Source organism: Magnolia sinica, chromosome 1 (assembly GCF_029962835.1).
Source record: "Magnolia sinica isolate HGM2019 chromosome 1, MsV1, whole genome shotgun sequence".
Taxonomy (NCBI): domain Eukaryota; kingdom Viridiplantae; phylum Streptophyta; class Magnoliopsida; order Magnoliales; family Magnoliaceae; genus Magnolia; species Magnolia sinica.
The window spans coordinates 140,107,160-140,131,619 of NC_080573.1; the positions used below are offsets into that span (position 1 = coordinate 140,107,160).

General features: G+C 40.7%; 1 non-coding gene and 1 pseudogene across 1 annotated transcript; both read right to left on the reverse strand.

The window, feature by feature from the left end:
- Window positions 1–1,333: 1,333 nt before the first annotated feature.
- On the reverse strand, window positions 1,334–8,448 carry LOC131249933 (origin of replication complex subunit 1-like; annotated as a pseudogene).
- On the reverse strand, window positions 5,630–5,704 carry LOC131223596 (small nucleolar RNA snoR28). The gene has a single exon (XR_009160576.1). It is a non-coding gene; the product is annotated as a small nucleolar RNA snoR28 (small nucleolar RNA).
- Window positions 8,449–24,460: the final 16,012 nt, after the last annotated feature.

Genomic DNA, 24,460 nt, shown 5'->3' on the forward strand with positions numbered 1-24,460 from the left:
GAAGAGAGCAGAAAAATAAAGCAAGAATTTTTTTATTAACTTCAATGCCTCAAAAGAACTACAAGACGTGCCTATTTATAGGAAAAATCCTATACCCCAAAACTCAAACCATGCGCACAACCTATTACTTGGCGATGAAGTAAATTAAAATAAAAACCAAATAGAGAAATCTAAAGCGTTCACAATGTTCTAAATAATAACAATAAACAAAACCTAAAATATGAAATCAATCCGACGAGTGGGCCACGATCATGAGATCTCATGATGGGCTTTTCTTGACTATTGGGCCCACTTTTCTGACCCAAAAATTGTCTTCTAGCTAGGAGGCCCTCCCTGTACGTCGTCATCGAGCCAGATCGATGGTGGGGTCCTCCTTTTGCGTACGTACGTGCGTAAAGGTGGTGGTGTGCGGGCGTGCGTGTGCACGATGTCCTCATCACACATGGCCCTACTTGACAGAGGAAGAAATTACTGCTTTAGAGTAGCCATGATTTTATTTTATTATATATGATTTTCTTAGATTGTTAATTAATTTTTCAAGTTGTTGGACATGTTTATTTCATTTCATAAGACCCCGAATGGGAGGGTCCTTAACTATGTTTATGATTAGTTATTTGAAATAAATGGTTATTTCTTGTTTATGAGATAATTCTTAGTATGAATGGAACGTAGATCTACGGTAAAGCTACTGAGTAGATGAGATTTTTGTAAGCAATTTAATAGTTTAAGTACACTTGGTGTACAAGTCATGACATAGATCTCGGGTCCGAATTATACGCTAGGTACCCGAAATCTGGGTCTTGACAGCCACGATACATTTTCCGAGTATCAACGATAATATCGGCGATATCAATACACCTATCCCTATCCCTAACCAGCGACACATGTAATGATATCAATACTACAAATACAACCTACAACATCCATTAATTGGATGATGAATATAATTTATCCTGAAAAGTTGAACGGTAGGCTAGAAACGTACTGACCATCCACTTGATAGGCACTATAGGCTACTTTTTGCATGGTTCAAACAATGGGTTTTGGCAGTAGCCTATGTGGTGTTGTTCTAATGGATGGCATGTATCTATAACACATCCACTGATGAGGATCGGTGAAAGGTTGGTGAAGGTAAACACTCTTCAACAGTGTAGTGCAGATTAATAAAACCCAAACCACAACAACAATTATGATTATTAATGAAGATGACAACAATGATGGCAATGATGATGATTAAACAATCCTAAAATCTTAGTTCAGATTTTAGTGTCCTCAATTTTCTTCACAACTGAAAACAACTTAATCACAATTGTAAAGTGTAGGTGAGTCAAAATTACATTAGCTCAACAGAACATTCAAATCCAGCTGAATTAAGCAGAAAAAAACATTTATGTCTGCCATGAATATGGAATTGATTATATCACATGAACAAGGGAACTCATGCTCAGCCATGACAAGATGCAGCTAAGGGTGTGATTATAGGGATTATACACTCAAATCTTTTTAACATTTAAAAAATAAAAATAAAAATTGTGGACTATAATACCTATAATTGTGCCTGTTGATCATCTTGTCATGGTTGAGGATGAGTAGAAGAGTATCTTATATTGCATTTCAGAAACTTCTATGTACCTGCTTGAGAATCATGAACAGCAAGTGATGGCATTGTTGATTGTGGCAACTGCTTATGTTGATAATCAGCTAGTTCTGCTGCACGCCTACAAATTTCCAGGGCACGAAGTGCATCACCCGAAATAGCGGCAACCTAAACAAATGTGCAATATTGTTAATATTTATTGGATAGATAAATACACACACACACACACAAACGCACGCACGCACATGCGCGCACACATATAAGGCAGACACACACACACACGCTTGTATATCAAATGTTTTAGTAATTTCATCATTAACGTATTTTAACATTTTTTGTTCATTTTTAACATATTCATATGCCTGTGGTTTAACTGAGATGGCCCTTGATAGAGTGGAATGGCAGAACAAGATTTGTGTATCCGATCATATTTAGTTGGGATAAGGCTTTGATGATGATGATGATGATGATGATGATTAAATATACTCTTATGATTTTTACTTGTTGTCATTTAAAATATACGGCGATGTCCAAGCCATATCTGACACAGAATCATATCCACCATGCACCACCATATCCCTGTTGCATCATATCCGACATGGGTATTAAGAGATTTGAAAGATTTGAGTACCACAGGATAACAACACTTTCCGGACATTAACATATGCACTATAACACAAGCGAACGACAATTAGTCTGTACTGGTGCACAGATGCATGCGGTAATCCGTGCTTTTGTAAGAATACTATACGTAGATCCATGAAGTTCCTTAAAGATGGAGGATTCATATGCACCACTATGCATGCACATGCGTTTTTATGTATGCATGTTTACATATGTATATATAAGCATTCCAACATCCATTTCAGAAGATTGTGACCCTTTATAATAAGCAGAACACAAGACCATTGTTGTGCTCAAGACCAACCTTCCTGGAAGCAAATTCTATAGCTTGCTTCTCAAATGCATTAATGCCCTCAAGACGGCTTGAAATGATCTCCTGCAGTTGTTGATGGTTGTAGGGACCAAAACATAGTCTTTGGATGCCCATGCGGCTTGAAATACGGGGCAGCAACTTCTCTGGAAGATCCATAGTATTTGCTATGCCTGCGATTAACAAGAATATAAAATAGCGAGTGATGATAGTGTTATCATAATCACAACACTACAACACAATTCAGCACATGAAAAGCACTGTTTTTCAAATAAACCACTACCTATTACAATCAATTTAGAATGCGGTTTTGTAGGCCAATCAAGAATGTTGTACAGAACCTGTCATCAGGAAAAAAAAAAAGTGATTACAAAAATTAATGCTTCTAAATCTTAAAAACAGCCACACAAAAATAAAAAGGTCCTCAAGACATTACATTAGCAGTTTGCATTTTAGTAACTGGAAAATAAATAAACCATAAGCTGCAGAAATTACCGACTAGTTCCTTGTGACAAGAAGATCAAGCTCGTCGATGAGTAGAACACAGGGCTGATTTTCATCTTTGCCAACTCTATTAACATCGGAGAATCTCTCATTCAGCAAGTGAAGAGCTTTTTTCCATCCAACTCTATGTCCACTTAAAGCTTCATATATGACCTGTAAAAGCTTTGTGTTTATGTCCAGATAATGTGTTGAGGACAAGAAAAGACATGACTCGAGTAAGGAACTAAGGATACAATTAATGTAAAAATTCGTTACCCTGTATATATTCTCCGGGGAGGCCAATTTCAGACCATTAATCTCTACAAAGCAACAGGGTCTTATACTTCCTGCATCGACTTCAGACCTTAGATTCTTCATTACTGCAAGTACACTCATAGTCTGCAGTTTGATGTAGTCAAACACGCAAGTGGAAAAACATGAGTATTTGCATTCTCAGAAAAGGAAACCATCATCCTTTGTCAGTAACTCACAAATGGCACCAGAAAATGAAAATCAACAAATTATTTCCATAAAATGAGGTATGGGATGTTTGCCACCATTTTCTAAATGGCAGTGACTCATCCACCATGCCATGGCATGTATGTACACGAATCCACACCATCAAAATCAGTGCCCATTGTGGATGGAGAGCATAGCATGAATATCTCGTTAATCAAATGATTCTATCCACCCAACTGGTGGACTACAAATGGTTGAGAATTAAATGGTCAGAAGTCCAAATTCAACACGTGAAATCAGATGATTAAGATCACCCAGTTAGTGTGATTTCGGGCTATGCCCCATACATGACAGGCATGATTTGGATGGTCTAGACTCCAGATCGTCTACATGTATGACATCACATAAACATTAGATGAATCGCTACCTTCTTAGAAATGGCAGGAAAAACATGCAGTACTATTAAAAAGAGAAACCAACCTTGCCAGTTCCGGGAACACCATTAATATAGAGGCAGCGCCCTAGACAATTATCTTCGCAGATTGCACCTTTGACAAATGCAGTTATCTCCTCCATTTCTCTGTCATATGAGCACATGCCTTTACTAAAAGCCATAATGCACAAACAGCGAAACCATAACCCAACAGATTAACACATACTTATTTCTGCAAGGCAGCGACTTTGGTAAAGTGGCTAATAGCAGTGTAGCTTTAGCTCTTTCAAGTTCGGTCTTCTTATGGCATCTAACATATTCTGGAATTGTCTTTGTCCCTATCTTCTGAAGACCAAAGATATGCCCCTTCCGTGAGTTCTATTTTTAGAACACAACATTTGAAAGTGCATTAGATGGAAGTAGCCACAACACTGTAATATCCAAATATACAAAACAGAGAGAACCATACCGCTGCCAATTCATGGGATTGGTATTTGTTAGCTGGGTATTTTGCAGCTGATGAACCTATCTCAGTTTCTTTTTTGTATTCAAAGTCTTCTTCTGTATCACATCCTGAGTCTTTAGAAGAATCCCAATCTTCATCATTGTCTGCTTCTCCATCATTCTGCCATTAGTGAAACCAATAAAATTTAAACCTTTTTCTTCTCTTCTCTATAATTAATAGTAGAGAAATGCTACTAAGATGAACATTTCACGGAAGTTGCATGGTCTTTGCTCTGCCATACACATGGTAAACATGCTCAACCTTTGTGGTAATTGGATGATCTAAACTCCTGCCATTTGAGTTTTATCCTTTGAATTTGAACCCTAGTTCTTTTTTCTCAAATTTGTGCTACCATCCATTTGCAGTGTACTGATCATATTGCCATCATATTCTAATCACCTACTTCTTGGGCTATGGGTCATCCACAAGACGACCCAGCAGATAAATAATTTTGATATGTCTTAAATATAGGTTCCGAGGTGCGACTAGCTCAATGACTAAAACTGGTGCCACTCTTACCAACTCATTCTGATTAGGTTAGAACTTGGAATTGACCAACACAATGAGCAGGGGACTCATTTCATTCTCCACTGATACTGAGTTGACTCAGCATTAAAACCATGGTCCTGATCATGATATACATTTCACACATTCTGTGGAGATGTTTTAGGTGATACTTCAGGGAAGTCCACGAAGAACCTGCATCAGTAGTGGATGGGGGTGTTTGTTTTGAGATAACACCCTGGAAATGAATTCAATTTCATGGATTGCTGTTGTTTGTGTAAATAGTAACTGTGGAATTCAATTTCCATTTCCAGGGCTTTACTAAAAAAAATGTGAATATCAATTTCTTCCAAAAACATGCTAAATAAAGTTATGAAAGACAACTTTCACCCTTTGACCATTGACTTCTTAACATTTCCATGGAAAACTATACTCCAAACCAAACAACGGAATCATAGTTGGCTTCCACAGTTTTCCATTTGCTGACAATTCCGCAGGAGTTTTCCATGTCCACATTTTGGATTCTCTCTATCCAAAAGTTAACAAAAATACTTCTGTTGAAATATCAGATGAAGTTACAAAAATGCATCATTGGAGATGCAATAAAAAAATTGAACTTCAAAACGTGAGTTGCTAAAACACCATCACTTCTGAATTCATACTCCAAATTCAATGTGACTTAGTAGAATCTAAAAAACCTACCTCTTCATCATCGAGATCTGCAATACGTTTAAAACTGTGCCAGCGGACATCATACTCGTATTCACAGAGAAAGACATCATCTCCCTCACTGCTGGCTTTAGAAAATTCTTTAGGGTTCATAACATAGCAATGCCTTAGGACAGATTCCATCTGCACAAAATTATACAGGGGCTCAGCTCAATATGAAAGGTCAAAAGGTACAGTAACAGTCAACACATCACATCTGGTGGAGATATCATCATCAAACACCAAACATGCTCAGTTATTTCAAAAACCTATATGATAATTGCACGAAAATACCATAAATTTTAACAACAGAAATCTTAGAGTGAAAACCCAGAAAATCAGTATTCCTTACACAATTTTCCCAACTTGGAAGTAAAAATAGTAAAAATATCTTCTGCTGCAGCAGTCTTTCTTTTACCAGGGCAATGAACTTGAAAAAAAAAAAACTGGTACCTGAAATACACAGGTGTTTACTAATGCAAGTCATAGGAAAAGGTTAGCAACATAATTTTATCAGTACTATTTTCCTACAAGATTGTGGTCGCAAAGAAATGTTTGTTTTTTGTAATGTTTCAACAGTTGCTAGTTTGCAGTCTACCATTTAACGATGCTGGCTTTAGTTAATGCGTTGCTGTTTCCAGGTAAATTCAACTTTCAAGCTTAAGCAAAAAAAAAGCATATTTCCTTCCTCATCATGTGATTGTTCTCAGAATTTTCCTTGTCTGCTTATCCACTATTGTGAATCAAAGGTTCAACAATTCCATTCAGGTTTCACTGTCTAAGCATATTTCTGCAAAAATCATCCAAGATCCAATACAAGAGGAAACACACAATGTTAGCATTTTCTTAGCCAAAGAGTTATAAATGTCGGGCCCCACCTTTTGGGGATCCAAATTGTTCATATGGTTGCTGCCATGGTGGATGCAGATTTTCATGAAATTTCCCCATTGGGTCGCCTGAATGCAAACTATTGGTTGTCATGTCCATTTTCATTGGACAGCTAGGACTATCTAATATGGGCAATGCTGTGGCATGGGAAGCCGAATGATGCAGTCCGCTTGATGCAAGAATTAGGTTTCTCAAAGGTGGAGCCACCCATGCCATTGTGGGGTTGATCAAAACACCGGCTTTAGATCAAGCATCCTATGTACCTCAGTCAACAAAGCAACAAATGACTTGTCCATCACACATACAAGAAAGGAAAGAATACAACTTTCCTATGTGCAAAAATCGATCTATATATGTTTGATCAATTGGATGCGGAAAACAAAAAACTTTGTTAGGCCATGTCAGTAGTTACAGAAACATCTTGTGTGGAATGCATCAACAGAAAGTAGAAAAACAGCAAAGAGACTGTTCCCATCATCTACCTCAATGTCAGCAAAATCATTCGTGCGGTAAAGCTCTCTACGAAGATTATGTGACTGTCTTCCAGCTGCAGTTTCTTCAGGAATTATATACCATCGACCTCTAAACCAGTAGGTACCATCCGTTTCCCTCCATAAACTGTTCAAATTCCCAAAAAAAAAAAAAAAAAGAAAAAAGAAAAAAGAAAAAAAAGAAATACATAAAGGAAACACATAACAACAATAGAATTTACAAAATGCAACCAATTTCCATAGAGGTGTTGTAGGCACAATGATATTTTCATTCAGTCTAGATTGCATACGGATGAGCTCCATCTTTCAGTTATGTAGATTGTTCATCTGGTGGGCCCTACACGGACTTGCTTTGGACAGAAAATCTTCTCCATCAAACAATTCCAGCCATCTGATTGGTGGACTTTCCTGCTGCATATGGACCATTGGCTAACATTCATTGTTTTTAAGCATTCCAGGGAAAATTATCAGATGGCTTGGATTGACCAAAGAAAATGCTTTCTACAGCATCATTAATTCGCATTGAGGCCCACCAGTTGAACAGTCAGGATCATTGAAAGATGGGCCCAACCTTTGCCAAATGCTGGCCACAGTCAATTCTGCTAGAACATTGCATAATTCTTCCCACTAATACCAGCTACCTTTCAATATGTGCCGCCCATAAATCACTCGAAAGAAGCTTCTCTCTCGCCGTTCTACTCAGCCTCTTACCCTCAGGAGGCCTCGGAAACTCCACCTTCTTCCCCGTTCTCCGACCCTCGCAGAACTTACAAATCCAAACGCCTTCCGGAACCTCTTTCAATGGAGGCCTCAAACATCTCATGTGAAACCCGCCCAAACAATCATCGCATTCTATCATCACTGCTTTCCCGGACTTGAAGCAGATCCGACACTCTTCTACCTCCGGATCCTCACCATCTGAGCTCGCGTCTTCCCTCCTCTTCACATAAACATCATCGCCAATCCCAAATTCACCACCGTCATACACAACCTTCTTATAATAGGTGCGCCTCTTCACTTCCCTCTTCACCCCTTCCCGCTTGAAACACACCATCCTCGAAGCCCGAGAAGCGGATCTCGACGCAATTTTCCCATCCGACCGTTTCCTCTTCTTGGGTTCCGCGAGATCAGGAGAGATGGGAGAGAATGGAGGTTCGGACGGCAGTTTCTTGGATTCACGCCTCGATCTTTGGCCCTTTTTGGCGGATTTTAGAGTTTTCAGAGCACGGGGTTTTGTGGGCACGTCGGCATCCGGTTTCCGAAGGGTTTCGGTTTCCGCAGCGGGCGGAATTCGACGGAGAGAGCGGCGAGGAGTGACAGGAGAGGGCGTCGGAGGGATCGAGAGGGCCCAAAATGGAGAATGGAGTTTTGGATTGGAGGGAGAGGTTTTGGGTTTCTTTGGGGTTTCGGCCATTGCCCTACAGAAGAACTGCTAGGGTTTGGGCTCGAGAGAGGTGGAGAGAAGGAGACGAGGGAGATGGCCTTTTTTCTTTGTAGAGAGAAATGGCGGGAAACTTTCCCTCCTAACCGTTGAAGCGACCGCACGTGCGGACGCGGATTTCCTTGAAAGCCTTTGGCATGAAGTTCCTACGCAAGGATACTGGGTGGGGCCCAATGAGATGTTCGTGATAAATCCATCCTGTCCATACATTTTTATAAATAATTTTAGGACGTTCGACCAAAAATAATCTGCATCCAACACTCAAGTGGGCCACACGATATAAAAACAGTTGGCATACAGTGAGCACCGTTGAAGCAATCTTATAGCCATAAAAGTTTTGTATCGGTTATATTTTCAGTTTTTTCACTTCATCCCATTGGGAATGACCTTATAAACGGTTTGGACAGTATATAAACATCAAGGTGGAGTCCAGAAAGGTTTCAACGGTAGGAATTTCTTTCCCAATTGTCCCTCTCGTGTAACCTACTTGAGTTTTTTATCTACCTGATTTTTGGTCACACGTCCTAAAATGATCTCTCAGAATGTATGGACGGAATGGATTTGTTACATACATTTCAGGGGGCCCCAACTAGCATCCTTGCGCAGGAACTTCCTGCCAAAGCCTTCCGCAGGAAATCCGCGTCCCGCACGTGCCTGCAAATGCGCGGATTGTACAATGCTTGTGTTGTACACGTTGGAACCGTATTTTAGTGATCCAAACCGTCAATATGGTTTACATGACTTTGGATGGGCCATGCAAAACGAATCTCCCAATTGCAACCCTTTAATACATTTCCAAGAAATAAACGGTTGAGAGTGGAAGCGGATTGCCTGGACGTGGCCCAAGCTCTGTGGGCCTACCATGATATATTTTATCCACCCCGTCCATCCGTTTTTCCAGATCATTCTAGGACATGAGCCTAAAAATGATAAAGATCCAAAGGTCAAGCGGACCACACCATAGAAAACAGTGGGGATTGAACGGCCACCGTTGAAAATTTCCTAGGCTAGACCGTGATGTTTTATTTAGCATCCAACCTGTTCATAAGGTCAGACAGACCTGGATGAAGGTTAAACACAAATTTAAGCTTAATCCAAAAATTCCATGTCCTCAAATAAGTTATCAACGGTAAGAGTTCAAGCCCCACTGTTTTCTGTGGTGTGGTCCACTGGACCTTCAGATCTGCATCAATTTTGGGCTTATGTCCTAAATGAGCAGGCAAAATGGATGGACAGCGTGGATAAAACACACACATCACAGTGGCCCGCACTGAGCTTGGGCCTCGTGGTGCCAGAGGGATTTCCCTGTGGCGGGTGCTGCAGGCAATCCGCTACCCTTTCTCATCGGCACAGGTTAGTCCACCTTTTCAGGTTAACCTGAGCCGTTCACGTAGGGCTCGTCCTGGCACAGGTGCTTCATTGGCTGATTTTAGGATAGCTCTGTGAGGAGAGATTTATCCCGGCGCATGCTGACTAACAAGCCCGTCTCACCTTTTGACCGGGCTTAAACCAACTTGTAGAGGTGGGCATCGAGGCTGAGCGGGGCTAATCTGACTTGATTTGGTTTTGAAAAATGCTTGGCCCAAAGTTGACTTGACTTAGTATCAAGTCTAGCATGTCTAAACCAATCTGATTCTAGGTCTGGCCTAGACTAATCCGGACCAAGCCAGACCCGGTCACAAGTTGATGTAGAGCAGGTCGCGGACAGTTTCATGGCCAAAATGGATCAGAAAAGGCCCAGTCGACGACAGAAGTGATCCGGACCATCGGACCTTAGATCGAGCGTATCTCGCAATCTGAAATGAGTTATCTGACGTAAAATATATGATTTTGGGGTAAAACGAGCTACTTTAGCCAACCAACCCTATTATGCCGGGTTGCGCAGCCCGGAATTGTGAAAAACCCCTTGATCGACAGTCGTTTCCCTATTTTAATTTCGTTTTTACTATAAATATTAAGTTTTAGTTTGATTATAACTCTTCATCCGTCGGGCTTTAGGAGTTGCGCCCAACGTGAAAAGAGCTTATAATAATTAGGAGAACGGTTTGGTGAAGCCAAATAGGACACTTATTATTTTTGGCCGAAAACCTTGCGCACTAATAGACACATCACAACCGTCTATAAATAGTAAGTTTACTATTTATAGTAAGTCGCGAATTCTAGGAGTTTTAGTTGTAGTTTGATTCTGATTTCTTTCTCATTGCTTGGTACCCCTATTTAAAGGGTTGTGAACTCGTTTTTACTCATTCATTAATCAATTTCGAATTTATTAGAATTTATTTCTATTTTCTGCTTTCTTTCCTCGTGGATTCGAGAAGTCTCTGTGAGGAGTCCAGAGAAGTTCCGTGGATTCGGAATAGTTATCCTCTTGAGGAAGACGGTGCTCGACCTCACGTCCTCCCCTGCGTCAGTTTGGTATCAAAGCGAGGTTTCTCCTCGGATTGATGGCTTCTAACGACGGGTCGGGCAACAATCCCATGGGCGGTGCTCCAGAGAATTTACCTTTAACGGCGGCAACTTTCGAAGTAGCACGACGAGAGAATCAGTAAGCCATGCAAGGGCTACAGGCTTCCATCAACCGCATAGCAGATCTCTTGGTGAAAAATCTATGGCAACTCCGTGTTCCTGGTGGCAATCCTCCACCCCCAATTAATCACCCTGATCGCAGGATAGTACCGGCAGTGCATCCAATGGTCATTCCTGAGGAAGGGGGCTCCAGTGAGGAGGAAATCGACGACATAATCTTCCAACACCCCAGACATGGCGGCGATCGAGTAGATCGAACAAATCGAGAATTCAAGATGAGGGTTAATATTCCTAACTTCAATGGCCAACTACACATTGAGGATTTTCTCGGTTGACTTTCTAAAGTTGAGCGATTTTTTGACTATATGGACATCCCTGAAGTAAAGAAGGTCAAGCTCGTAGCCTACAAGTTGAAAAGAGGAGCTTCAACTTGTGGGAACAACTGCAACTCACGCGAACCAGGCAGATGAAAGCACTAATCCGCACCTGGTAGCAGATGAAGCAACTACTACGTGCCTGATTCCTCCCTAGCGATTACGATCAGGTATTATTCTAATAATACCAAAATTGTCGATAGGGTAGTCGGTCGGTGAGAGAATACGCAGAAGAATTTTATCGTCTGGTGGCACATAACGATTTGGTCGAGACTGAATCACAGCAAGTCGCCCGATTCAACGGTGGGTTGCGTATGGCTATCCAGGATCGAGTCCAGATGCAGTCCGTCTGGACGATGAATGATGCGATCAAGTTGGCTACTCGCGCAGAAGCGCAACTTGAACGTCCTAACACACGGACATATCCTACTACAAGGATCCCTGTGGTAGGTCTGCCCCAGGGAACTGCACAGCCTAAGGGGAAGGAGCCCGTAGGAGCACGCACTCAACCTCCTTCGTTTGAGAACCAAGATTAGGAAAGCGGGCAAGCTAGACCCCAAAGGGGCGTATCGACTACTGCTGGTCCAAGTAGAATCCCGAACCTCTATGCTCGGCCAAGGCCCCATAACTGCTATCGTTGTGGTCAACCGAGCCACTTATCGAATACTTGTCCCCAGCGAAAAGTGGCAAACCTCACCATCAATGATGGTAGTGCTGATAATGCTTATGGAGATCCAGATATTGAAGAACATGAGCATACCACTGAGGACGAGGCAGATGATTCAGGTTGGGTTCAGCAAGATTGGGAAGCTACGATACCTTCCTCATATCATCTCGATCCATCGTGAGACATCTCATACGCGACTAGGGCTTCACCAATCAATGCGCCTTTCATGCCCTTACTAAATCGGCTCGTCACCTCCTTGCGGAATTCGAGGTCACTACAGGGCTCGTCCTCGGCGGCATAGTTGCTCACATCTTCCGCACTCGACCAGGTGTCCCATACCACCACGGCTCATGTCTTAATCGAAAGGTTTGTGGACGTGATCATTGGACAACGGTGGGAGCGGCGAGAACATCGTCTGGCCAAACCACGCGCCAACCAACGGCTCGGGGTCATGGTGGCGAAAGCAATCTCAAAAATTGTCAATTACCATTTCTGGATAAGGCATGTCCCAAATATCCTACACTAATACAGATGTAATAGAACAATAACTCAAATCATGTTACATACACATCGGAATAATATCAACATAAATGTAAGCATAGGAGATGCTTGAATATACTTGGAATGTAAATCATAAGGAAATTGGATCATAGAAGGAATCACTTCTCATTTAGGCGGAACTTAGGTCATTCAGCATTTCTACAAACACTTAGCAAACATGGAACAAATACATGACGCGGCACTTGTCAAGGACATACATATCCTTCTCAATAATTGGCAAACATTATAAGGTACTTTATAAATACACTTAGAGTGCATATCCGGAAAGCAATGTAAACATAACATGTGATCGTCCATAACAAGAATAAATCACTAACATGGAAGCATGTCACATATCAGCCCTGACAATCTGACCGTGACGCCACTCATAAAGGGCGAAATAATATATACATATATCTTCGTTAAGGACGGCCAAAAGACCATATTGGCCCCTATAGATCCAGAAGGACCACCTGAAACTTCTAAAATAGAGGGCCATTTTCTCTTAACCATACGGGACTTCATGGAAGAATCCAAGGAAACAGGACAGACTTATACATTAATTGTAAAAGGGGAAGAACTCGAGCCTACCAACATCCCTGAAAGACTAAGGCCCCTACTACATGAATTCAAAGAAATCTGACCCGATGACCATCCCGATGGATTACCCCCTATGTGAGATATCCAACGCCATATCAACTTTATCCCTATATTCAGTTTACCTAATCGTCCCCATTATCGAATGAGTCCAAATAAGTGCGAGATTCTGCAGGGATAAGTAGAGAAGTTGATTCGTAAGGGTCTTGTTTGAGAGGGCATGAGTCCATGTGCTGTACCATCTCTATTAACTCCAAATAAAGATGGGAGTTGGCGCATGTGTGTCGACAGCCGAGCCATCAACAAAATCACCATAAAATATAGGTTTCATATACTACGGTTAGACGATATGCTGGACATGCTAAATAGTGCAAAAATATTCTCTAAATTGGACATAAGGAGCGGTTACCATCAGATTCGAATACGGTCGGGTGATGAGTAGAAAACGGCCTTTAAGACCAAGGAAGGATTATACGAATGGATGGTCATGCCCTTCGGTCTTTCGAATGCGCCTAGCACATTTATGAGATTGTTGAACTAAGTTCTGAAACCTTTCATTAGGCGGTTCGTTGTGGTTTACTTCAATGATATTTTGATATACAATCAAGACGAAACCACCCATATGGAACACCTCAAGAAAGTCCTTCAAGTGCTCACTAAAAATAAATTGTACCTCAATTAAAAAAAAAAAGTGCAGCTTCAGAACTAATAGCCTATTGTTCCTGTGTTTTGTCGTAACATCCACGGGCATTCGGGTGGATGAGGAAAAGGCAAAGGCAATCAAAGAATGGCCGGTTCCTACAAATATTCACAAAGTGCGAAGTTTTCATGGACTGACGACATTCTATCGTTGGTTCGTGAAAAATTTCAGTACCATTGTGTCACCAATCACAGATTGCATGAAGAAATGGCAGTTTCAGTGGACTGACGAAGTCGACAGGAGCTTTGCTGAAATCAAGCGCAAATTATCCACGACCTCGGTTCTTGTACTTTCTAACTTTGACAAACTGTTTGAAGTCGAATGTGATGTGTCATATGTCGGAATTGGGAGATTTTTGTCTCAGGAAGGTAGGCCGGTAGCCTTATACAGCGAGAAACTTAGCGATGCACGCAAGAAGTGGTCTACATATGAGATCGAGTTATACGCGATGGTCCAGGCATTGCGGCACTGGCGACATTATTTGATTCAAAGGGAATTCATACTTTACACGGATCATCAAGCTCTCAAATTCATTAATAGTCAAACTAGCATTAACCGTGTACATGCTAAATGGATCTCGTTTTTGCAGGAATTCACGTTCGTACTAAAACATAAGTCAGGGCAACAAAACAAAGTAGCTGATGCACTAAGTCGCCGTGCAACTTTGTTAATCACTATGAGCAATGAGGTTGTCGGTAGAGGTGGGCAACGTAGTCCCGATCCGGTGGATCCGACCCGACCTAACCTGACTCGTTACCGTTCCGAATAGAACCGACGGTCTGATCGAGCCTGATCGATTCTGATGGGCCAGATCCGGAAGTATTTCAAATCGGGTACGGGATAACACTGTATCCGAACAGATTCGGTCCAAATACCTAGACCGATTGGGTCCGAACAGACCCGACCCCGCTTTGACGTCGGGTATATTATAAATACCCCTTTTTCACCTGAACGATTTACCCTAGCTCGTTTTCCCCCCAAATTTTTTACCCTAGCTCGATTTTTTCCTCAAATTTCTCCCGCGCGAACCACTCCAGGCCACCACTCTAGCCCGACGCTCATCGCTCGATCGGCTCTTCCTCTCCTCCTCTTCTTCCTCTCTCCTCTTCTTCTTCCTCTCCTCTTTGTTGCTGCCTGCCCGACATCCAGCCGTCCCGTCCGTCCCTATCTGCATCTAATCGGGTAAGGGTCGGGGTCCAGTAGTGGTCGGGGTCCGTCCGTCCATGGTCGCTGCCCGCTGGTGGCCCGTTGCCCGCTGGTGGCCCCCTGTATTTCCGTTTGCATTTCATTTCTGTCTGTCAATCTTGGAATTTAAGTTGTTGGATTTTCAGGTTCATCGAGTCGAACCAGTTATCTGAAAATCTTCCTGCGGAGCTTGGGAATCTCACCAACCTAGAGAAATTGTAAGGCCTTTCTCCCTTATTTCAAAAATTCTACATGATCTCTATTACAGAATATCTCTAAAAAATGATTAGTAGATTGTTTGGTATAAATTTGTATCATTCAGTTTCAGTTTTGGGGCGGGTATTTGTTTGATTTATTTCTGTTATATTTTTCACATCTGTATCATTCAGTTTCAGTTTTGGGGTGGGTATTTGTTTGATTTATTTCTGTTATATTTTTCATGTCTGTATCATTCAGTTTCAGTTTTGGGGTGGGTATTTGTTTGATTTATTTCTGTTATGTTTTTCATGTTTGTATGGGATGCTTTTTCATGTCTGTATCATTCAATTCAATTCAAGATTTTGAATTGATGGGCTTTCAGAACTAGGATACTTGAAATCACAAAAGAACATTATTTCATGGGGGTGGCCACTTGAGTCGTGGATCACTACTGATAATTTATTTTTATTTTGGCCTCACAACCAAGACTCATTGGATGGAACCTCATGAATGGAGTGGATTTTATATATATAATTGGTGGGCCCCACAGCTCTTTGGTTTTTTATGGATTGTGTAGAACCGATGCTGAGGGTCCCATGTAAACGAAAAGCTATGGGGCCATATAAAAACAGAGTTGTAGGGAGCCCATTCCTACAATTGCAGTTACATGGAGCCCGTGTAAGCAAAAAGCTGTGGGGTCCATTGTGATATGCGTGTGATACTCTGGCCAGCTCACCCAAAAATGTGACGGACCCTAGACTGAAGTGGGCTATGCTACAGGAAAAAGTGATGATTGAACATTTATCATTGAAACCTTCTCTGGGGTCATTGAAGTTTTGTATCAGGATAATATTTGTGTTTTCCGTTTATCCTTACAGTTATAATTAAAACTGTATGAACAGTTTGGATGCCATATAAATATCACCTTTGACCATTTGGTGGGCCCAAGGAAGTGTCAATGGTGAGTGTTTCCATCCCCACTGTTTTGTGGTACATTACACGATTTCCTATGATGTGGCCCACTTCAGGTTTGAATATGCTTCATTTTTAGGCTCATGCCCTAAAATAAGCCGGCAAAAATGATGGACTGCCCACCAGAGACAATCCGACAGCTCCAATTATCACATCCACATGCTCCCCACCAAAGACAACTATGGATAAAAAGAACATCAAACATGGGAGTGACGTTAGACAATTTTCATAATCTTATGCACAAGGTACAGTTACCTACCAAGGGAGAAGTAACTACTTTCGTTGATTAATAAACATGGGATAGACATTCTCATGTATCATGACTCTATCGTAAGTACATACCAAGGGAGACGGAATTACTTTTGTTGATTAATAACGGGTAGAAGTAATTACTTTCATTTCTATTTATAGTTTTATGTGAACATGAACATGCAACTGCCTATTCAATCATTACTTTATTTTTTCTTAAATTATTATTGTGACTTATTAGTTTATAGTTATGACTTGTGAGTTGTGAATGTTACTTGTAAGTTAGATAATTAGTTACCCGTTTGAGAATTTCTATGTGGCCATACATAGATATGGTGTGTTTTTGGTGGCATAGAAATCGCTCAAATCGTCCCATTTTTGGACAGTTCAAGGTTAGATGGATAGTATGCTTTCATATAATCTGTTTAAATGTTCATGCCTGATCCAGGGTTCATCTCCTTGTTTCTCTCTGTATACGTTTCTTTTGTTTCGTATTCAATGTCAAATATCTTTACATTGCTTTAGATATTTGACATCAGAATATAACGTAAGATCAACTTATCTCAAGAGGCACAGGGAGATGCTGCCGGATTTTCGGCGTGGACGTTTAAATGGGAATATGAAAGTATTACAATCTATCCAACCTTGAATGGGTAACTAATTTAGGATTTAGTATAACTCTGTTAGCATTAGATTGCTAATGCTAATATGATTTAGTATATTTCAACTATCAGATAGAAAGTGAGGGTCTTTCCAATACCCTGTCCCCGGCCCCTGGTGGTCAGTCAATTACATCACCTATGATCCTTGAAGATGAAGGATTAGGTCTTGAACATGAAGAGGTGCCTGTCGACGTCATTGATACTAGTACCACACAGTCACATGTTGCGGAAAAATTGAAGAAGAGGTCTGCAGTGTGGGAAGATTTTGAAGAAGTAACCTTGAAGAACGGCCAAGTGAAGATATAATGCAAGCACTGCAAGAATTATTACACTAAGCAAGCAGATGGTTAGACCACAGCGTTAAAGAAACATATTTCAAGGTGTCATAAAAAAGTGAGAGGTACGACAAGACAACAAACACTTTCATTTTCGCAATCTGTAGAGGGTCCGTCAGTGTCTATCTACAAGTATGACAGAGAGTCGGTGAATGAATGGACGACGAAGTTAATTATTATAGATGAAAGATCATTTCAGATGGTAAAGAGTCCTACTTTTGTTGGACTGGCCAGATTTCTTAACCCCAAATGTGAGAAGGTCTCTCGTACAACAATCAAGAGGGTGTGTATGAATATGTATGAAGGCGAGAAAGTCAAGTTGAAAGGAGAGTTGAAAATGATTTTCTAAATTAGCCTGACATCAGATTTGTGGACGACATCCAATCAACGAAAGGGGCATATGTCTGTAACTGCTCATTACGTTGATGCTGAATGGAGGCTTTGCAAGAGAATAATAAACTTTTGTTATCTTGTGCCTCCTCATAGTGGTTTGATGATTTCAGACTGCATACACAGATATCTTATGGAGTGGGGAATTGAGAAGAAGATCTTCACAATTACTCTAAACAATGCCTCTGCAAATGATAGCGTGATAATTAATCTACGCAACCAGTTTAAGGCTACCGGTGACCTGTATTTCGGTGGAAAGATATTTCATGTTAGGTGTTGTGCCCACATCCTAAACTTGATTGTACAAGATGACCTTAAAATAATCGATCCAACGATTGAGAATATAAGAGAGATTGTGAAGTACATACGGGGGTCACCTTCACGATTACATGCATGGAATAAGATCATGAAGCGGTTGAATTTGTCAACTCAGATAACGATGAAGTTGGATGTCACAACACGTTGGAATTCAACTTTTGAAATGTTGGATTCAGCAACAGATTTGAGACCCGCATTCTGTCACTATGCAGAGCGTAATAGTGCGTATGCTTGGCTGCCTTCTGAAGATGATTGGTCAAGAGCTGAATCAGTTTGTAAGTTCCTTTCTGTTTTTTACAACTGTACGAAGAAATTTTCGGGTTTCAAATATCCAACAGCAAATATATTTCTGCCTGAACTTTGGAAGGTAAAAGATGCCTTGCGCAAAAGCAGTAGTGGACAAGACTTTTTACACTTTATGACTATGGGTATGCAGGTAAAGTTTGATAAGTATTGGTCTGAGTGTAGTCTGGTAATGAGTATTGCGGCCGTTCTTGATCCCCGATATAAGATGTACATGATTGGCTTCATATGTAACAAGTTATATGGTTTGATGGGTGTTGCTGAGGCCGAAAAGATTTCTGATGCAATTAGTGAATTATATAATTTTTATGTTTGTGCCTCAAAAGAACAATCTCCTCATGTGAGTTCTAGTTCTGCCGTTAATGAATCGCAAGAAGACACAGCAGATGATTTCATGTCTTACTATACACAGCTGAAAGGGACTCAAGTACGGATGGCTAGATCGGAACTTGAAGACTATCTCAAGGAAGATCTTCTAGTCCTAAACAAAGGCGATGATTTTAATATTTTGGAGTGGTGGAGGGCGAGATCTGGTAAGTTACAGTACCCTGTGCTCTCGTTAATGGCACGTGACATATTATCAATTCCAATTTCAACTGTCGCTTCAGAATCTGCTTTTAGTACGGGGAGTAGGGTCGTAAGCAAGTATAGAAGCTCCCTTACACCTGAATCGGTTGAAGTGCTCATTTGTACTCAGAATTGACTGCGTCCGATGTGGGGAAAAGAGAACTCTGTTGATGAGGAGTTCGATGAAGAGGAGAGTGAAAAGATTGATGAGACAGTACCTGCAACTGCAATATGATTTTGATGCATTCTATTTCTGTTATATCATGTTATTTGTAATTTTGTTAAAACAGTTACATTGAAGTTTTATGGTTATGTTTTATGGGTGGATTAACATATAATCTTTTTTCATTAGTATTATTCAATTATAAATGTTGTTTAAATCTCTTATTATATTGTTAGGCAATTGCGTTCATTCATAACTCTTTTTTTTGGGTTGTCCTAAGTTAACCAGATGTACACCAGATATGTCATCGGAAGATGATGCATCGGCGGATATTTGGGATTATGGAGTCCAAACTTACTCCCAGGATGGAAAGATAAAGTTGAAATGTAAGTTATGTGAAAAACAGTTTGTCAACAAAACAAATCGACTCAAATTACGTTTGTCTTGTCGGGGAGGAGACGCCGCACCTTGTAGTAAAGCTTCTCAGGAGGTCCGAGATTTATTTGGAGCTATTCTCGATTCTAATACGAAGACTTCCCACACCCCTCACCCTGCAATTACAAGTAATACAACTAACCAAAGAATATATAGAAGTAGGCCTGTTATAAATGAAGAAGGGTTTAGCAGAGGAACTGCAACTGTCTCTAGCTCTAGTTCCAGGCCTTCTACAACCACAATTAGTAGAGAAGAAGAACAAGAGAGAATTTTAAGGGAGCAAGAAGAACGAGATTATAAAGAGGCCGTCAAAAAAAGCATGCAAATGGCATACAGATCAAGAAGTACCAGACAACAACATCCACCTCCAAGACAACATGATGCTGAAGCAGGCACAAGTAAACCATCAAAGTTTGTTAAAAGTCTTGTATCATTTTATAGACTATTGGGAATCCTGTACAAATCGGCTCATAAAAAGCGTCTGAAAAAAGTTCTTGCATCTGTGAATGAGGACGATGGGAAGGGATCCCCACCATCCGATTCAGCTGAGGTGAACGACCATTTTTTGGACACATACAGCTCAGAGTCGCCCAAGAGTTCTCCTGCAGTTGAATCAGTAAAAAGATAACTGAAGGATGAATCTGGCAACGAAGGTGGAGGTGGAGGAGGGGGTTACTATTACAGACAAGGTTCATTTAGTTACATGCCACAAAGGCATTCATCATATAGAGGGTATTGAATGTATGCAAGTTTTACCTAATCTATATGTCAGTATGTGTATGTTTGGTTTTTTTACTTTTGATTTTGGACATGATGTTGGACATAATTTATTTACTTTTAAAGTAAAGAATGTTCTTTTGTTTGGATGATACTCTTCCTTTCTCTGCTTTTCTAGCCTAATCTTTTTCTTTTTCTTTCTTTCTTTCTTTTTTTCTTTATTATTTTTTAAAATTTAGCTTAAAGCGTGTTTGGTAACAAATTTCATGAAGATCTGCACCAAATTAGACTGATTAGTCATGAAATTTCCTGGTATTTGCCGCAACCATAATTATTTTTTTTTTCTATACAACTTCTTAACATCTTAGTTGTACTAAATATCATGTCTAATGTGGCACAAAATATCATGTCTAATGTGGCACTAAAAATCAACATGTTGAATTGTAGGGTTCTAATGTATGGATGAAGTCCTGATCTATTGGGACTGTAAGTTAAATGGAAGGTTACAATCAACAGCTCACGCTAAAAGAGAAAAACATGGGTCAAATTGATCTGTTAGGAGTTAGAAACTTAGAATCATCCAACATTGGAGATTTTCTAGCCCATAATGACTAATGATTATTATATGAATATATTTACTGGATGTATGCTCATTAATATTGAAGAGCTCTTGCATGCATGCATATATACTATATTAGCTGCACACTCCGAAATAGGTCTAGCTCCCATATTTGAAACTTCAATTCTACGCATGAACGCTGTGCTTGATGCTATAACCTCGTGAAGAGGAAAACCTATTGGCCATTGTAGTCCTGATTTCTCTCTTCCTTCTTCTCTCCACGTTGTTACACGCACATCTCTTAGTTTACTTAAATAGTTTCACGATAAAAATGATCTGTTCAAACTCTATGGGCTGGTAAGTTGTGCAGCTGGTGCATCTTTTAATGTGGATTTGGTGGCTAAGGACCTGTTTCTTTCTCCAATTTCTGGTGTAATATAAAGGAAATGTTCAATGCTTATAAATTACTTTATATATCTCCTGACAACAAATGCATGTTGCAGCTCTTTCTTTCAGCTATAAATAAGCTACCACCAAAAGCCTTACATGTTGCGGAAACGACCAATAACATTCCCTGTTGTGGAAAAGGAGGTAGACAATGAGCGGAAGCAAATTTCTCTTGTCCACTGGAAGAATGTAAGCATCCTGAACTCATGTCCATCAAGGTCTCTGGGATAACTTTTGGACATGAGCCTAGCCATGAGACAAATCCAAAATTCAAGTGGGCCACACAATAGGAAAAGTCATGAGCCAGTAAAACTAATGGACAATGTGAATGTCACAAGTACATCATGGCAGGCCCATATAGCTACTATCTTCTAGAACATCCAGCAGGCAGAGTGTGCTGGCAACTCACATTTATTCTTGTCCAAAATTTAGAGCAGCTTAAAAAGAAAGAAAACAAAAAAAAGTTGAATAGCATGGTTGAAACTTTCTCGAGAGCATAGAAGTTTTGCAACAGGACCCTATTTGTTAAATTTCCTTGGAACATGTTAGATTGAATATAAGTATTAAGGTATGCTACAGGATGGTATTAACGATTTGTGTTTCCATCTCTACCAGTTCATGTGATGTGGCCTACTTGAGCTTTGCATCTCCCTTATGGATGTTTGGGTGACCCCATTCAAGAAGATTCAAATATCAGGTGAACATTCCACTAAAAACAGTGATGAATGACCATTAAAAACCATTTGTAGGCCATAGGAAAACTACCGATCCGAACGTTGCAAAATCCGATCCGACTCGATTTTCCTGACCGAGTCAGACTCGGATCGGTTCAGACCAGCACATATTCGGGTCTGTCCGAGTCAGCTGACTCAGACTCGGTCCCGGTTCTGTCCGAGTTTGAGTTGGGACATGTAAAATCCGGACCTGGTCGGGTTGGGACATGTAAAATCGCGGACCTGACCGAGTATTATGAACCAGCGCAGGATGAGAACTCGAGAACGAGTTCTTTTGAAGTGGAGGGGACTGATGTAGAGTGGGTCGTGGACAGTTTCATGGCCAAGATAGATCAGAAAAGGCCCGGTCGACGATAGAAGTGATCCGGACCATCGGACCTTAGATCGGGCGTATCTCGCAATTCAGAATGAGTTATCTGACGTAAAATATATGATTTTGGGGTAGAACGAGCTACTTTAGCCAACCAACCCTGCTATGCTGGGTTGCGCAGCCCGAAATTACGAAAAACCCCTTGATCGACAGTCGTTTCCCTGTTTTAATTTCGTTTTTACTATAAATAGTAAGTTTTAGTTTGATTATAACTCTTCATCCGTCGGGCTTTAGGAGTTGCGCCCAACGTGAAAAGAGCTTAGAATAATTAGGAGAACGGTTTGGTGAAGCCAAATAGGACACTTACTATTTTTGGCCGAAAACCTTGCGCACTAGTAGACACATCATGACCGTCTATAAATAGTAAGTTTACTATTTATAGTAAGTCGCGAATTCTAGGAGTTTTAGTTGCAGTTTGATTATGATTTCTTTCCCATTGCTTGGTACCCCTATTTAAAGGGTTGTGAACTCATTTTTACTCATTCATTAATCAATTTTGAATTTATTAGAATTTATTTCTATTTTCTACTTTCTTTCCTCGTGGATTCGAGAAGTCTCTGTGAGGAGTCCAGAGAAGTTCCATGGATTCGGAATAGTTATCCTCTTGAGGAAGACGGTGCTCGACCTCACGTCCTCCCCTGCGTCACAAGTGTCGAGTCAAGTCATGTGCAATGAATACTAATGCTGTACACAAGCCAAGCTAGCTCGAAATGCTCACCGGGCTTGGTTCGATCTAACTCGACTTGACTCGACTCGAATGATGACTCAAGGCAAGCCAAGCTTCATATGACTCAGCTTGTTTTGAAAACAAGCCAAGTTCGAACATAATAGAGCTTGACTCAACTCGACTCGAACCCAACTCGAAGCTCGAGCTTGGCTCGACTCGAATATATATTATATTATATATATTATTATATTTTAAAATAATAATAAAAATAAAACTTAAACCAAATCCTACCCCATTCGTCCCATTCTTACTCTTTTCCTTCCTTACCTAACTCGCCAAGCTCGAGCTGCTCTCTCTCTCTCTCTCTCAGCCACTCGCCCGAGCTATCCTCTCTCTCTCTCTCTCTCTCTCTCTCTCTCTCTCTCTGCACCAACAACAAGGTACCTTCTATGGATCTATCTAATATTATATTATATATATAATTAATTGAAATTTTGATTTAGGAGTTAAGTCAATTGGGTCGGGTTGATAGGTTGAGTCAGGTGTGGGTTGGGTCAGGTTGGGAGCAGACTCGACTTGACTCGAGGTAAGCTCGCCTCGAGCTCGACTCGAAAGGTTTGGCAAACAAGTCAAGCTCTAATAGTCAGCTCGAGGCCGAGTTCGAGCTCGAACTTGAGGAGAGCATGGACAAGCCAAGCCAAGCCACCTCAACTCGGCTCGATGTACAGCCCCAATGGATACCCACAGGCTGAAATCACAACTCAAAACTTAAGTACACTTATGATCGGATCTGAAACTTAAAATTTAAGTGTGTGTGTGTGTGTGTGTAGTTTCGGATCAAGTTGAGTTAGTATCGAGTTAGATTTTGGATCGAGTTGATTCAAGTCACTGGGTGACTCGAACTCGACTCAATTTGAGTTCGGTTGAATGAAACCAACTCAAATCAGATTGACTTACTCACTCGATTCAGATTGAGTCGGATCTAAACGAGTTGGACTACTCGAGTTTGCCGAGTCGAGTTGTCTCATGCCCAGCTCTACCTACTGGCTTAGTTTGTACGCAGGTTCTGAGCCTCAAGTGCATGGCCTGGTCACTTTGGAGTCAGCCTTAGGTTGAAGACACTTTAGCCCAACTGACCCAACCCTGCCTGGCTTGACCCAACTGTACATACGCTTATTATATTTTACAAATATGTTATTCTATTTCTCTTTAATTCAGACCATAGGTTACAGTACTTTAAATTGTTTATTTTTCAGTGCATGCATAGCTCACCCGATAAATGAATAAATGAATAGATTTGAAAAATTCAAGAAGGAAATCTGGATTTTATTATATTTAAGGT